The sequence below is a fragment of the Mytilus trossulus genome, chromosome 6, assembly GCF_036588685.1.
Source record: "Mytilus trossulus isolate FHL-02 chromosome 6, PNRI_Mtr1.1.1.hap1, whole genome shotgun sequence".
In the NCBI taxonomy this organism is placed as follows: domain Eukaryota; kingdom Metazoa; phylum Mollusca; class Bivalvia; order Mytilida; family Mytilidae; genus Mytilus; species Mytilus trossulus.
In genome coordinates, this window is record NC_086378.1 from 71744512 (window position 1) to 71756646 (window position 12135).

A 12135-nucleotide genomic window follows, 5' to 3' on the forward strand; every position below is an offset into this window, starting at 1 on the left:
AAAATGAGGCGATTTGTTGTTTGGTCTTTACTAAGATTTATTAAAACAGTTTCTAAAAAGGTATCACACAAAGGCATTGAAATTCTAGTTTGATCCAAATTTTGGGGGGATATGTGACATGTTTTCCCCCCTTTTTGCAATAGATTATGGGAAATAAATGCAGAATGTTGCCATGGATACACATAAAAGGAATTATTTTTCACCCTTTTAACTTTTGAAAATCAAATCTATGGAAGATACTGATTAGGTACATATGCACATGTACAACGCAAACAGTTAGGTTAATTTATTAGAAATCCAGGAATAGGAGATGATAAAACATTTTTTGGCTCATTTTTGATTGTATTTTCTTACTGTGGAGTGCTACCAAAAGTTGATTTTATTTTTCTGCATACAAGTAATAGAATTATTACCTAGGCTTGAAAGCATCAATTATTAAGGAGCATAAAATGACTTATTCTTTTTCCTTTAAGTTCGATCTTCATGTATCTGATTATTGTCAAATCTTCCATTAATACGTGTCAAATTCACGGACGATATCACAATGATAAAGCAGTTCATGGTTTGACCTAAATTCGATCAGCATCAAACTGAGTCATGAGTCAATGAAAATTCATTATGAATCGTAGTTTAAAATATAGAACAGTTTGGAAATACTCATCATAAATTTCTCCATAAAACCCAACCGAACTTATAAAAATCATTGAATATGTGTTTATTAGTTTGAGTCAATTAGTACGTTAACAGCTTCATATTGTATTTGGTATGATATAGATATCAATTATCATGTACAAATTTAATCCTCGGTGTAATTTTATTTATATTAAAAAACAAATGACAATGGGAATGGGGAACATGTCACAAAGAGAACACAACCCGACCAATGTGCCGACAACCGCAGAGAGCCACCATTAATGGGTCTTAAACGCATTGAGAAAATTCCGGAGGTGGTTCTCAGCTGGCACCTATATCAAAATGTGTACTAGTTCAGTAAAAACATATAAATGAATTGAAATAAATGAATAAAAAACAAACACGACTTATAAATGTCAGAGGCTCCTGACTTGGGACAGGCGCAAAAATTATCTTTACCCCCCTATACCTCTAGGCAATGCAGAATTAAGAAACACTTAGTACTCCGCACATATTTAAAGCCAGTTTAAGAGAAGTACGAGTCCAATGTAAGAAAAGGTAACAAAAAAGGAACTAAGGAAAAGGACAATGATACATAAATTAACAAAGTACTACCAGCAGTTACTGACATGCCAGCTCCAAGCCTAATTCAAATGGATTGAAATATTATGTCTTCATCATATGAAAATCAAGTACAATCCCTCCCGTCAGGAGTTCAGTATCATACCATCATAAAATAAACGAGAAGAACATAACCCGTATTGTGCAAACAATCTGTTTATTTTACGACCCTATGAGTGAATCAATATTAATACCAAAATATGCAATTTCTAATGACCTGACAACAGTATCGAAACTATATTCTTCCGAATAAGTCGGTTGGGTAAGCTTTTGAGGTGAAAACCCACATTTTTGTGCTTTGTAAAGAATATTACCACAAAATATTGGATGTGCAATACGTGAACGTTTAATATGTCTGCATGTTGATTCATATTACGGATTACAAATGTGTCGAGGTTTGTGATTGGATAACAACACAGAGATGTCAGTATATATTCAGGAAACTGCCGGGGTATATACGACGTTATTATTCCCAATTGGAACCTCAAAAACGTCATCATAACACCGGTTACTATGTGACGTAGTCAAAAGCTATCAGACTGTCAGAGGCTCACAGAGGGAAAATAATGACGTGCTTCAGTCAATAATACATTTTTGATACAAATTCACGCAATTGACAATTTTAATTCTTAAATTTCATGTTAAAAGTGTTATTATAAATTATTACATACACAATCAAATTATGTTCACAGCAAATTAGAAAATACTTCACGTATGCTGAACATATCAGATTGGGTTTTCAATATATATGTGTTTTCAACAAATAACTGCACTGAAAAATAACATTAAGTCAGGGGTAATCCGTAATATATGTGTAATTCAGGTCTCAGAAAGGGTATATACTGTGACATTCCCGGCTTAGGGCTTATATCCCCTTCGCCTTCGGCTCAGGGGATATAAACTCTAAGCCGGGAATGTCACAGTATATACCCTGTCTGAGACCTGAATAACATATAATATTCATGAAAGATGTCCTTGTACCGATGATAAAATCTAGTAAATGTTATTTCCACACTTGAATATTAAGGGAAATTTATAGCATTGGCCTACCAACATTATACAGTTAATGTTTAATGTAACTAAATGTTACTAAATTTTTCAGACATTTCCTGTCATTCTTTCAAACATATGGAAAAGACAAACGTAAAAGATTATGGGTCAATACATCTACATACAGCAGATTTCTCAGTCTTAAGTAATAAAATGAATAATTGAAAGGATATTATCCGTACATAGGAATGGAAGGAATCAATAAGAAAATGGATAAAAAGCTTGTTTATTATGGTTCCCATTTAGCGTGGGCATCAACTTTCACGCAAAATAATCTAAAACTGATAAAATTAGCACTTTAGGGTATTTATATGATCAGTTTTCTTCAGAATAATTCTGTTTTATGTTGTTTAGTCTCTAAGAGAGATTTTTATAGTCATGGTTAGATTTCCTTAAGTAATACAGTTATTCTGTATGACATTCGGTATCTCCATTAAATAATATAAAACTCCGTCTTTATACTGAAGACAACAACAAATATAAATGGTTACACCAGAAGGACTTTCCTAGCCAAACCGCTCACAGTTGACTAATTATCTAATTTTACAATAATGTAGATCAGGTTTACCCTCATTATTGTATTAGAGATTACTATTTGTCAGTTAGCATATTTAAAACCGTAATCCTATTGTAATAATTCCAATTTTGACCAAAAAAAACAAAAACTTTTATCTGTTTTACGCAAACTGAAAGTTCTTTTTACATCCAAAACACGTCAAACGATCCATGGCATTTTCCATGATTTCCTGAGGTTATTACACTTTCTTGGTCGCTTGAAGTGATGTGTCAGAAAAACCTAAAAACCATTTTCACCTGTACGGTATTATAACAAGAACTTAGTTGGAGTTTGTTATGCAGGTTGCATGAATATGACGTCTCGTCCGGTCGAAATGGAGATTCTATTTCTAATACTGCCCAGCTATTTAAACTAAAAGACGAACGTGAAGTATAGTTTATTTACTTCAGGCCATCCAAGAAACAACAAAATCAATAGATACATGAAACAATTAAATGTTATGAAAATGATATAAAAAAAGAAAAGTATTTTTTGGTGATTTTTTTTTTGAGTCAATCTGAAATTTTACACAAATTAAATTATATTTTAAAAGTTCACATAAAAAAACCTTAGAATGTCTTATTGCACTAACATTCAGAGTAATGCTTAAAAAATCACTTCCATTTTCATTTATATTAAGAATCATTGGTAACGGAATATAAAGCTAGTGTAGTATTTTAACATACCTGTGTCGATAATAAATTGAAAACGCCATTGCTAAATCAGAAAAAAAACCAACAGTACACAAACCACAACAAAGAAAACTGAAGACTGAGCAACAAGAACCCCATCAAAAACTTGATCTCGGATGCTCCGGAGGGGTAAGGAGATTCTACTCACCATGTACCAACCCTGTAATAAGTCTAATTCGATAGTTCACATTCGTCGCAAATGAAAGGTATTATAGCTAAAACAAATGGAACATAATTATGCTTCGTGGTCTTTGGAACAATTATTCCATAATGGTCAGTCATCTCTTGATAGCGTCATGTAAATTCATAAAGGGATGAATTCGACTTTACTATTTCTCTTGCCAACCTTGGTTTTATAGCTTTCATGTGAGCAAAATAGCATCCCTCTTGCAAGAAAATCATACTAGGAAACATAATTTCTGGAATATGAACTAGAAGATATATTCTGTGTATGCAGGCGCTGCTTGAATGTTTCTATACAGAAATGAAGAGTTCACATTAAGGAAGCTAAAATCATCTTTTGGTGTAAAGTAAAGTTGTCAAAGATGTCAATCGACAATCATTTTCAATTTCCAGATGTTTGTCAAGATGCAAGGCAGTCGGTGAGAACTTACTGCATCTGATGTATACTTTATCTTAAGTTCGATGGGACAGATGCGTTAAAAAAATCACTGTTTTAAAAGAAGTTACTGAGAGATCATCCGCAGTATATATGCTATAATTAAAGCGTGCACTAACCCCATTTTTCTTCAAACCCAGATACCGCAGTTATTGTTTTTCGCACTGACAAGAAATATCAAGGGGACATGAGTAAATCATCAGTCGACGGAAAAGATGATACCATGATAAAAAAAAACCCGTGTACAACCCTATACAGAAAAGACCTCAACACGAATCAAACCAAAATTCGAGGGCTAGTCATTAAAATACAATGCTGGTATTATCAGAGAGAAAGTAACCTATCAGCACGAAAAACAGATTCGAAGACTGTTAGTATTGTTTAACCTAGTTGGTATATATATTATATGTGTGTTGATTATACGTGTGTTGCTTATATGTGTCGTTGTGTTGTTTTTATGTCATCGGCGTACACATACATCTTCTTTTATTAATGTTTACGCAGTTATAGGTTTATGTGTGTCATGGTCATTAAATATCTTGTTCTAGTTCCTGTCATTCGATTTTGATCTTTATATTGTAAACAATTTAATGATTGAAACTAAAAGTTTTATAAATCAAATATACTTTTAAATTCACCTATTAAATGAATAGTGCAAATGATGTCTTTGTAATAGCATTTATTCGTGTTTGGTATAACTAAATTAAGTAAATCGTAATACACTTTCGTTGAAAAATGTCCTTACAGTGAAAGGCCTTTTAGGAAAATCTTAATGAGCTGCAATTAGATCTCTTGTCACAAGACACCATCAAATTCAATTATTGAACTTGTATACTTTATCTAATTTTGTAAATGAACAACAACTGATCTCCATATTGAATTATATGTTAAAAATATAACTGCATTATGGAAGACTCGACACAAAAATCAGTGCAACCAATATGTATTTGGAAAAGCTGTAATATTACAACTGTCAATTTAGAACCACAATTCAAAGTAAAAAATCTTGTTTTTGCAATGGTTATACAATTATAACCTTTAATCAATTTATAGCCATACAGACAAAGCTGTTTCAATACTGAACAAGAAAATCTAATTTCTAGTGGCTTTTGCTTTGATGATGTTATGTAAATGTCTAAGAGACAATTCGGCGCCCATGTATGTTCGGGACAGGAACACTAAAACCAGTGGTAAATTCAAGAGAAAAGTATAAAAAACATAATTTGAACAATTTCACTCACTGTACACATGTGCCAATACCTACTGCTTTTAATTCAGCATGCTGTGTGTGAGAATATCAAATATCGATTGGAAATGACATTATAAAAAAGAAGATGTGGTATGATTGCCAATGAGACAACTATCCACAAAAGACCAAAATGACACAAACATTAACAACTATAGGTCACCGTACGGCCTTCAACAATGAACAAAGCCCATACCGCATACTCAGCTATACAAGGCCCCGATAAGACAATGTAAAACAATTCAAACGAGAAAACTAACGGCCTTATTTATGTAAAAAATGAACGAAAACCAAAAATTTATTTTGGGCTTTTTGTCAAAATAAAATATATTGTAATTGATATGCCAGAAAGAATGATCACAATGAGTTTCCTTCCTAGGTAACTAGATAAGGCAGAACAGAAAAACAACCACAAATGAGTAAATCACAAGCTGAACTAGAGGCTCATCTGAATGCATGTGCATGTTCAACAATGACAACTTTCCAATAGTGTAGACGAGAATACAATTCATAACTTACTCCAATTGTTTTATCTGGTATTTTATAAGATCTTTTATGTTTGACTGAGATAATTCTGTCATATTTTGTCGACCTATTTTTCGGTTGTTTGTTTGTAAATGATTTAATTGTTTACAGTTTCTCTCTACCAAAGAGTGAAAAGTAAATATTTTATCAAACTCCACTAATGCGAATTAGATCTTTTTGGCTCTGTTGACATAGATTTAGATCCTGACTTGATGCTAGTTGTTGCAATACAATAGATAGGTTTGGTTTTTTTTTTGTCTCGGAGATTTTTTCTAAAAACGTAAAAAAAACCTGGTAAAATTCAACCTTAAAGGCAATGACTCATATATAGTGTCGATCTATTACAATTTTTAAGTAATGCAAGATCCGTGTTCAAATTTTTCTCATTAAAAGAAAAGCAATGTTTTAAAATAATGTCACCCGAAATAAAATTGACGATGTAGAAAACATTTGCCTCCCGTTATGTCCATTTGATGATGGTATAACCACAGTGAAAGCTGCCTAATAATATTAAAACAGTATATAGTTGAACTTGAAGGCTATCGGTATATAGGAAGATGGAGGTCATCCTTGTCTGTGGGTTATTCATAGGTCATAAGTATATATCTATATTCCTCTTTTCATTTGTGTTTATTGAGCTATGTTAACGTTTGTACTAGCATTGCAATGCAGAATAAGCGTCTAATCTCATAGCCTTCGACTTTGCTTGTTTTGAATTAAGCGTTCTATAAATCAAAGAGACTTGTCTATTCAGCTATTACAATTAAAATGCAAGTGCTGCCTTTATGAAAGCTTTTATAAGTGAATGAAGTTAAAAAATGTAAATATTTTCACTGAATAGTTTGCTTTATGCAGATAAGTCCTTTAAACAAAATAAACTCTTAATGAACAACTATAAGGTAATCCAATTGTCCGAGATACAATTAGATATATTGTTACAAGAAACTATCAGACTGATTTATTTGTCTGTATGCTTTGTCTAATTTTGTTAATGACCCGCCAGTTTCATTATATATTTGAAATGTAATTGTATTATGGTACATTAGAAACAAAGTTCGGTTAAAATAATATGGATCTGTAATGGACGTAAAGATTAAAGCTTTGAATTTGAAACGCAGCTCGGAGTAAATTTTTGTTTTGGTAATGACTGTATACCGAAATTCTGATTTTTGGCTGGGTTTGTGTTGATTAGTCTTTTGTTTTCTATGTTTAGTTTTGTATAAAATGGAAAGTCACAAAAAATACTCCAAGGAAAATTCAAAACGGAAAGTCCCTAATAAAATGATATAATCAAATGATAAAACACATCAAATGAGTGAACAACAACTGTTATATTCCTGATCTGGAACAGGCATTTTCAAATGTAGAAAATGGTGTATTGGGCCTGGTTTATATATATGTTACAGTAAATAGGTGAAATTAGGAATTACACGTAATTACTAAACATTTCAGTAAATACCTGTAATTACTAGCCAATTTAGTAATTACATGTATTTACTAGTTGTTTCAGTGATTACTGGTAATTACTGATTTTTTTTGGTCATTTTTACAGCTATTTACTAACTTGATGTTTTTGTTTTAAAATCAAAAACATAATTCAAGATACCAAATAAGAAAGTTTAGGGGTGGGGATTTTAAGGGAGCTTACTTAAGGATGTAGGAATATAAGGCACATCAAAGGTGCACACTCTTTAGTGTTTGTGAATTGAAACAGGAAAATTGTTGTTTTATAGGTCTTGAAACTCCGTAATGCCCGCGTCACACTGTCCCGATTTTTACGTCGATGGCAACACGATTATGGGAATTTTCAAAATCGGGAATGATCGTATCCAGATCGGGCTATTCGTAGTGCCGCCTTTAACCATCGTAGAACCATCGGCCACATTTTCTAGCCTTCGGGGACAACTTCGGGAAGGGTTCTAAACTTTTTAACATTTTAAAAAATGCCCGAAAGTGCGTCCGATGTTGATGGTTCGTATTGAGTTCGTATCACCATCCTCACCATCGTAATGTCACCGGGAATGCATCTTTGAACATCGTATTGCATTTGTGTTTCCATCGTTTCCATCGGGCAGTTTTGACATTACGATGTCTACACGAATGAATCACGAAGCTACTCGAAGGTCTTACAATGGCAACACGACTTCGTGAAGACCTCGTAATTCCGTCGTGTTGCAATCGAATAAAAGTACGAAGGCGACAAGATGAAACTACGACGGCAAAAAATCCAGTAAAATGTAAGTTATTTTTTGCACTAAAATACATTTAAAGTGCCATGCGCGATATGCACTGGTCTGACTAATACGTCAGTAAAGAAAGACGTTTACAAAACATGGAGCCCATATAATATGATTCTATGAGAACAAGAAAAGCCACAGCGTTGTTTCTATTAATTCAAATGGAACAAGAAGAGCAGCTATTACAGGCTCAGGATTTACTTTAACAGGTAAAATATTATTTTTTTGTCAATTTTTCATATCAAGTAACATAATGAAAATCGTAAACGCGCCTCGAACACCAACACTGAATGTTCACGTATATAGGGAAACCAACATTTTCTTCATTATTCTGATTTTTTTATATATCGTCTGAGTTGCTTTCCCCACATCCTTCCTTTTGTCTATACTATTTTGATATTCTCCTGGAAAGAGCTCTTTTTGAATAAAAGGGATCAACGAACCTATAACCTTTCCTTTAAGATAGATAAGTAAACATGTGCATAATTATGGGTGATTATTCAGACTAGTGCACACATTTTACAGTTCACACAAGGCAATGCCGAGAGTGGCATCCCCTCGTATGTAACATTTTGGGGACAAATATGGACACTATATTTGTGTATGACACATGCAGAAAATGGTAAATTGAATATGCATATTTAATACATAAACTATTATTTTTTAGAAATCAACCAAAACATTCAGTGACTGGAAATACCTTTAATATTGTCTTTAGAACCAGTAGGTAATAAAATGAGCAACAAATTTTCGGTGTATTATGCTATTTCAAGGAGAAAAAAAACAAGTCCAAATGCATTACCTTGACCTTTGGCTTTGAACGTAAAAAATGTCAGATCATTAAAAGGAGGAACAATATACCAAATGTGGTTAAAATCTTTTGAAGCATTTTGGTTTTAGAGTGTCCACAAGGGTTGTATTGCCTTGTATTACAACTGCCACTGTGACCTGGACCTTATAATATAAATGCATCGTAAGCTGTACACGACGTCTTTTAGACATCGTATGGCCATCGTGTCATCATCGTAATCCATCGTGTAGCCTTCGTAATCCATCGTGTAGCCTTTGTGATCCGTCATGTAGGCTTCGGCTGAGATATAAAGCTTAAATACCCGTCTTCGGTTAACCTTCGTATGTCCATCTTTTGCTATCGTATATAATTTCGGCACCAGTGGATAGACTTCGTTATTCATCGTACTTGCTTCTGTCACCTTTTTGGTATTTTAACGAGATCGGGACCAACTTTGTACGAACTTACAATTTTCGCATTCGGGTGTCCATCGTATACAAAAATCGGGACAGTGTGACGCGGGCATAAGTATATGCATGCAAGACAATGAAATCAATCCAAAATTAATTTTCATAATTTTGTTAAACTAAAATCTCAATCATGCACTGTGGTATAAAACTTTAAAATAACTTTCTCCAAATATCCTTGATTTCTACCAAACTTGGACAGAAGCTAAAGGTTTATGATCATAAGATAATATCCGATAGTAAAGTTTGTAAAAAAAAATCTTTTTTATCCAATATTACTTATAAACATGATAAATGGACTAGTTTTTTTCCCCAGTAAACATTACATACACTCTGCAGTTAATTTTTTTTAAAACATTATACTTTATAAACCATCCTGGATTTTTACCCAATTTTGACAGAAGCTTCTTATAGTACAAGTAAAAAGATAGTATCTATAGAGATAAATTTTATAATATTTTTTCCTCATTTTTGTTGAGCCTGCGATTAACAGAAAAAGTAGGCGAGACAATGTGTTCTGCAAAACCCTTACAATTTTGATAGCTTAATACATCGATAACCGATCTCCAGCTAGGGTTGAATAGAAGGTCACATGAATACGTATTCAATGAGGTCCAAATATTCACTCGCAAGTGCACAACTCATCAACCTTGTTTCTCAGCTAATTTAACAAAAAAGAACCAGATTGGCTGCTAACAGTGAATTATAATTTTACTATAGCATTTTTATTTATGATTTAACAACACAAAATATTTTTTTTATATCTCGAAGATAATACACATAACAGTTCATTCCAGTTCCCAACCTAAATAACGTTATCTTATCTTCATAAGGAAATAAGTCAAAATATTCTTCAAACAGTTTTTTTTCAAGTTAAAACATAATGCTTTGGGAGAATTTTCCATTTTTGATGTCTACTGAAATTGCTTAAAAAATATCTGTATAATGCTCAACTTTAACCAACTTGGATTAAAACTAAAGTTACTCTGATTTAACCATATATTTAAAATTTAAAGTCCATAGATATTCAAGATATTTTTAATACAAATCAACCATTCAATATTTTAAGAGTACTAACTTATCTTCTAGTTAGTATTACCATGACTTTTGATCATCTGATCATAATACAACATTGTTTTAGCAGTCAGTAAATAGGTGTAAAAATTCATTTTAAAATTAGTAATTACTGGGCCGTTTCAGGAATTACTTGTATTAACTGAGTGCATCGGGAATTACCTGTACTTCCTAAATTTTAGTAATTATATGTAATTCCTAATTTCACCTATATACTGTAACATATACACTAAACCACTCACTTGTATGACAGTCGCATGTTATGTGTTGTGGCTGTTGTTCTTTTTCTTTTTTTCAGCCATGGAGTTGTCAGTTTATTTTCTACTTATGAGTTTGAATGTCCCTTTGGTATCTTTCACCACTTTTTTTATTATATCTGCATTTATCCGGATTCGTACATATCTAAAAAGCAGCCATCACATACAATGGTTAACTCATTCTCTCAATACTCATCAATTGCAAATAACAAAAATTTCCTCGTGTTTTCATGTTATTCTGTCCAATTTGCAGTTCGCAAGTATGTAACATTGCGATAAGACGTGCCACGGTACTTGTCTATCCCAAATCCATGTATTTGGTTTTCATTCTTTTATTTTTATTCTCGTGGGATTTTGTTTGATGCTCGGTCAGTTTATGTGTGTGTTACATTTTAGTGTTATGTCGTTGTTCTCCTCTTATATTTAATGCGTTTCCCTCGGTTTTAGTTTGTTACCCCGATTTAGTTTTTTGTCCATGGATTTATGAGTTTTGAACAGCGGTATACTACTGTTGCCTTTATTTATGTATCCATGTTCAGGACAAGAATTAACACTTGGATATTTCTTAGTTGAATTCAGAAAAAAAGTCAACAGACACTTGTGACAAAATTTTTCTCAGTGTGAATTAGATAAAAAGCCAATATTTGATTTGAATTTAGAATGCTGCTTGTCGAGATAGCAAAAATTTATTACAAATGACATGAGAGATTAAAAAACATTTAACAAGAAATAAATCTTCATACTGAAAGACAGAGCAGCATGTTTCCCTTCAAGTAAGAAATATTAGGCAGAATGGAATACAATTACAAGAGCTTACACTAGAGGTTATCATGAGCCATTGTCACTAAACTGGATCATTGGTTTCAAATGTCTCTCCGACATTGTAGATTAGAATTTGACAAGACCTTTTGGATTAAAGCTCTTCCTGTTTTATATAAACTTGGGATTTCAAATATTTTGGCCACGAGCATCACTGAAGAGACATGTTTTGTCGAAATGCGCATCTGGTGCAGAAAAATTGGTACCGTTAAAGTTATTCTATGTTTAGCCATGGCGGCCATCTTTGTTAGTTGGCCAGGTCATCGGACACATTTGTTAAACTAGATACCCAAATGATGACCTTGGCTAGCTTTGGTTAAATTTGGCCAAGTTGTTTCAGAGGAGAAGATTTTTGTAAAAGTTAACTCCGATGGACGCCAAGTGATGAAAACCCCACTTGGCCCTTTGGTAGTAATCATGCTGTAATGGATGTGTGTTGTTGACTTTATTATTGTTTTATTGTAGACTAGAATACAATTCATCAACTAAAATCCTTTTATTGTTGATCTTGTTTTTCTGACATTTTCTTTTGTTTAAAATCTCTTCTAG